Genomic DNA, 6,766 nt, shown 5'->3' on the forward strand with positions numbered 1-6,766 from the left:
AAGTTGTCAATTTAAAAGTGGTTTTGTGGAAGGTATAGGCAGGTAATCATCATCGATATCAATAGATTACTTTTTTTGATCAGCTATCTACATAAATCTATTCTTTGATGCAGAATATATTGTATTATTAATGTAATCACATAAAATAGTGTGGCTATGTATTGAAAAAAAAATGTTATCAAATCATTTTGGACCACGTATTTCTGCTAAATTGGGAAGAGGTAAATTGTTAGTGTCGACGAGGGGGGGGGGGGGTCCGTAACGGTCGCGCTTGTTATTTTGAAATACAGTTGTCTGCAATACAAGAGCAATATGTAAATAAGGAAACGTCACACATGTACTCGCTCTTTCAGGGCCCTTTGGAACGATTTTCGAAGAGTGGTACTGGTCTGTAAAAAAAAATTGACAAGCAAACGAAAAGGGGGTTGGGGTTCACTCTGAAATGAAGGTTATTTTTGGCAGAAAAAAACCCTCCAATATAATTAAATGGCTCCATAATGAAGGTTAATTGTTTTGGTTAAATTGCTACTTTTTGCATGCGCCCCTCCTCATTGAATTTAGCAAAACCTTACATGCTACAATTTTCTTATTTTACATTTTGATATTTCATTTTGTCCCTTTTTTGTACCAATTGCAATCAACATGCTAGGAAAGAATTGACCTTAATATAACATTTGTGGATACCATCTTTAATAAACTCGTTACGGTTGCTGGAGATCCTGATGATGTATGAGTGGGACAGACTTATTATAATTGACTCATAACTGCATGAATAGTCAATCACATATCATTACACTGGCGCAGTATTATGATTCTTATTACAAGTAAAGGGTAGAATGAAATTTTCTGGGAAGGTTGTTGGACGTCTATTGTTGATGAGTGTACCGATGCAGATCTTTATACCACTTGAATAGTCCCTGAATGCCACTGAAAACAATACGCCATCAGGAAGAGATATTCTGGGTACATGTTTTGTATTATTTTCATTAATTATTTTATATACATGTATAAATAAATGGTTAAATTCTACAGTTTTTCTATTATTTCTACTAGCTATAACGATACTATTGCTTTTATTACTGCTACTTCTGCTATACATACTTCCGCTGTAGGAATACTCCCACACTAAAACGTGTGAGCTGTATATAACCAAAAACTTGGACAAATAACCCAGACTGCTTCATGCTGTTTATTTAATCATTTTTATTATTATTTCTTTAGCCTGAATGGCAGCAGCTTGCCGGAGTACAATGTAATAGATGAGAGTACAATGTAATAGATGGGAGCACTTCTTCTGCGAATTCGCAGACGCTCCCGCTCTCCGCCTTTCTTTGTTTCTTCAGAGCAATACAATACGGAAACCAAAGTGTGGATTATATTAATTTGATTAATGAATTTCCACATTCCAATAGCACAAGTATAGTATATACAAATGTAATCATTTTTTATTCTCAGACCATAACATAACGAACAAATGACATAATGAATAACATAATGCATACATACATTCTAACGTTCTAATTGAAATATAATTATTGAAACATATAGCAGAATATATATATATATATATATATATATATAAATATATATATAAATATAAATATAAATATATATATATATATATATGTTTAATCGATCCCAAGCTGACCCGTCGCACCCCTGGTAGTAACTTGTAAATGTAAGTTTTCAAATTATTAAATTTAACGTTATTTTCTGCTTCTTCATCGACGGCCTGATGATTGCTTCTTAAGCATGAAACTGGCAGTAGCCGTGTTGATTTAACCATCCTACCTCGGAATTTATCGAAATAATACATTTTGAAATGTGGGAGACCTCCATATATGCTGGTAACACTCCCATTAGTCCTTTGTGTAAAACATTTTACCAGAGGAATAAGGGCTATTAAGGGTTATTTTACAGCAGTTTTCATTTTTTACCGGAGTGTAATCACGGGTAGAAAGGATTATGCAACAGACCGGTGGTGTATGTACGGTTATAAACCCAGTGTTGGCTTGTGCAGTGACATGCCGGTTTATTCGAATGGGATATCATTCTGTCCCAAGTTCTCGTTCTCCAGCTATCATGAGTACCCAATAATACCATTGTACTGCAAGAAATTCAAATGACGTCAAATATGCCAAGTGTATTTCGCATACCTCCTCAGAACATTATGGTTATCAACGGAGAAAAATCACTTTTGAAGTTAAAAGAAAAACAAACAAAATACTTGAATCGTTAGGATGCATTTTCCACAGAAGATCCTTTCATACTTGCCTGGAGATACAGGAAATTATATTATATAAATCATGATTGCCCAGATGAGAAGCACATTAATGATCTAGTCATGTAATCGTGTGGAGATTGGGGAACAGAAGATCGCTTGATTCGTGGATGGACGGCCATACTTGTGTCATAAACACACAAGTGATTTATTTTTATATCTTGACGAGTATAATGCCACGTACGTGCAAACGTTTATTAAATAGCGGCAATGGGAGCAGAGGAGGGGGAGGGGGATAACGAATAGGGTAGGAAAGGGACCAAAACAAGTTTTTTAAATGAAAAAAATCTGTAGAAAATAATTGATCAGTGCTAAAATATGTATGTAGAACAGGCCTGACAGACTATCACTAACTGAATCATGTCTCCTTAAATTTATTCCTTCTCCGTTATGCCAATCCAGATTGAATACATTCTCTTTTTTTTAGCTGAGAGATATTCGTGCCAACAAATCATTGGAGCATATTATGCCTATTTGCAACATGCAAGGTGAATTACCATGCATTGCCTTAAGAGTTATGAATCTATAACAACCATTCTTTATCTCAACCTCTCAACCATCACCGAATAGCCCCAATCCCCTTTTTTTGCAGATCGACCATTTCTGCTTCTTATAGTCAATTGAATATTCAATTAAGAGGTTTGGTTAAATCCAGGAAATTCTGGGACGAAAATCTTGATATCGAGGCAACATTCTCGATATTATGCTGTTAGAATAATTCTAATAAATTAGCCTATGAAGTTCAAAATCAAGAAATACTATGTTATTGCTTTCTAAATAATGATTATCTTATCGTCGTTTTAGCTATATGTGAGCTCTTCCCAAAATAAGAAAAGCTATCATATATATTTAGTTGGTTACTTGGGTTAAAAGGGGCGGTTGCCATTACCATAACATGCCCCATAACCGTTATACTTCGTTTTCTTACGATTACCCTACCTAATATTCATTTATTTACCTGGGTTGAGAGTGGTATTTATAATATACATACATACAAAATATATTGCTCAATATGTGACGTATCCGAGGGGCCTACATCATATGGTTTATTACCTATCAATATAAATTCGATGCATTCTCAAATTCAATTGTATAATTTCAAAATGATGGACCAACGGATTAGTGATTGAATGTTGAAACGCGGAAGAGAATCAGCGGCATTATGCAAGACTTTGAGAAAGAAAAAAAATCATAATACCTCAGTCACATTTGCTCTACGGCGGCCGTACGGCGAGTCGAAACAGCGTTTTCATTCATTTGTATTCAAACCACCTATGTAGCTGGTTCAAAAAAAATGTTTCGGGCTCGCAATACACCCGCCGTATAGCAAATGTGACTGAGGTATAAGGAATCACTATGTTCTTCAACCAGCCTCCTATCGAGTTAAGTAGGATGTGACTTTGTTTAGATGAATTGTTCACTTCGTTCCTTTACGCTCATCGATCTGACATCCGATTCTCTTCGAATCGGGAATGTTCTCTTCATTAGCCAGAAGAACGGGAAAACGTAAAAAAGTACATGCTTTTTTTAATAAACGCCATCACAATTATAGAATGTAGCTCCATCTCAATTCAAACCAATGTAGGAGTAATAAACGAAAGTACTTTCGCAAATTTAATTCATTTGAAATCAAAACTTTGAATTACCCCCTAAATTAAAAAAATCCGTGATTTTGTCATGGAAACACCAATTACGAACAACGATGCAGCATGCAACTTCCTGTATTATTACCCGCCATTGCTTCTTTGCTATATATCAGCCTTGTATCATCCTTTCTGAATCTAGGGAACATACTTCATATACGCCATCAGGCCTTGACCATTTTTCCACCATGTATCCCCACCCCCAATATTACAAACATCCTTTACGATTTGTAATAATCGTATTTATCTACTACTACTTATTTATTCAATTATTCATGTACTTATTCATATATTCAGTTTCTATTTAACCAATTAAAATGATCTACCGCCATTTATGAAAGATATAGGCATTGGATTCATTGCCTTCAAGGAAGATAATTCTTCCATATTAATTCTATGATAATTTCTGCCACGCCCATCGCTCCGTCATTTCACTCCCGTCATTCGTCTTTGTCATTCCATCTCGTAATTGAAACTAGCTCCTTCGGAAGGAATACACAGAATGGGGAAAGAAACGAAATGAATATAGTACAGTTACCAGTAGTATGATGTGGTTTTGCTTGCACGGAGTGTCAATGACGGACGGAATCATGATTTTGTTCTCCATTAACTCCTCAGCTATTCACCACACATAATGACGCAGTCACAATTATGTCAAGCAAAATTATACTTACCATGGTCAACATGGTTAACATTCTTTACATATTCACGCATGCCCTTGATTTTTTGCATTCTATTTCTCTAATGCTTTGCTTGTATATTTAACAGAAAAAAAGGTAGATGGCAAATAGGGGGCTAGTTTTACAAATTGATTGGGGATGTAATCGAGATCAAGAATTTCCTAGGGGGGGGGTACAAAATATCGAGCCCTTTTTTTTGCAAAATTCGGACGACATTGCAAACTACCGTCGGAAAAGAAAAAAAGACACATCCATTCAAAAATCTATTTGAGCATAATAATATAACAGATATACAAAGTGCACTCCGGATAAAGCCCCTTTCCACCCTCAAGTATTGCAGAAGGAAGAGGAGGGGGAAGCAGCAGTGAAGTAATTGTGTAAAACGTGTGACCAAGACAGGGGGATGGGGCTGCTCTTGAATTCGTGCCTGTACTCGCATTAATAATTACTTGCTGTCGCTATACATCATCCTTCCCCTCCCCAGTCTTTACACAACAATCACGTAACTCCTGTTTTTATTTTCCCTAGGATACGTGATAACACTCAATTGAAAAGTCGCCAAACTTAAAACCCATATTGATGCAAAGTTTTGAATCCATCAATATGTTTAAGCATTGGTTGACCGACAATTCCCCCAGATAGTCGATTTGACAGTCTCATAGGCTCAATACACCAACCTAGAAATGTTCTTTCCGATGAAGTTTTTTTCTTGATTCGTGTTCCTAAGGGGTCCTAGAACAAATTCAGCTTGGTTGCCAAAAGTTGCCGTTTGGGGCAATTTTGCTAATTTGCATAAATCCAAAATGGCCGCCAGATGCCATCTTGAAAACCTAACTTTTGAACCCCTGTCCACAAAATGATGAGTAATGACTCGTTTTAGGGGTTTAGAGATGTGTAGAACTGATTTCTGTAATCATTTTTGCAATATAAGGTCATCTTCAGGTCAAATCCAAGATGGCCGCCATATGCAATCTTGAAAAATTGACTTTTGTTCCCCTTGCCCAAGAATGACGAGTAATACCTCTACTTAGGGGTTTTGGGGTGTGCAGAATCCATTTCTGCTTTCTATTTTGCAATATAATGTCATCTTCAGGTCAAATCCAAGATGGCCGCCATATGACACCATCTTGAAATATCAATTTTTTAACCCTTTGCCCCAGAATCATGCATAATAACTCTATTCATGAGTCATTAGGTATGTTGATTCAATTCATGTAGTTATTTTGCACAAAGGATAATCTTCAGATAAAATCCAAGATGGCCGCCAACCGCCATCTTGAAAAATTACTGTCTGAGGCTTATACGTGTTAGAACTAATGTAAAGGGATTTCAGTAAGATACTCATTTCTTTTATTAATTCTCAAGTTTTTGTCCCAGAATCATGAATAATATCCCTCTTTTCGTGAGTTATTTGGTATGTTTATTCAATTTCTGTTCATAATTTTGCAATGTAGGATCATCTCCAGGTCAAAATAATCCAACATGACCACTAAACGCCATATTAAGAAATAAAAAAAACTACTTCCGAGACTATTGAACCTTGAAGAAGTGCTGTCCCTAATAAGGTTGTTGTTATGTATTGGAGCTCATGTAAGGGGATTTCAGTGAGAATGATTCATTTCTTTTAATCACTCCATTTTTAGTTCGAGGTCAAGTCATGTCTAAGATGGTCAGATGGTTGATAGATTTCGTCATTAACCGCTTACTTTAGAATTAAACCATTCAAGGTTTGGGCTATGATTTCGGGAGTTTTGATCCCTTTTTTATTTCTGTGCAACCATACTTTTCCAGTGAAATGACTTTAAAGTATTATTTGAATTAAAAAGTGATTTCTCCGTATTTTTTTTCAAAAAAATTGATTTAATTATTAACTTCCTTTATAATTATTATTGGACTTTTCCTCCTGACAAGAGCCATTGACTTGGTCAGCAGGAGTGCACTCTTTAGCCTCCTGCAGAAGATAGGCTCCCCAAGACTGTTCCACGGTCAGGATTGTTCTCATTCGTGAAATGTTTTACGGAAACGATGTCGCCCCTGCCTCTCAAGAAGTGGGAGTACAAGACCTAGTCATACATAACAGCTGCCTGTCTTGTGCATGTAAGGGGTTTGGACCATCCATCAGACTTTGAGACAGTCAGAAATCCTGATAGACTCAAGACACC

The sequence above is a fragment of the Lytechinus variegatus genome, chromosome 1 (genome assembly GCF_018143015.1).
Source record: "Lytechinus variegatus isolate NC3 chromosome 1, Lvar_3.0, whole genome shotgun sequence".
Taxonomy (NCBI): Eukaryota; Metazoa; Echinodermata; class Echinoidea; order Temnopleuroida; family Toxopneustidae; genus Lytechinus; species Lytechinus variegatus.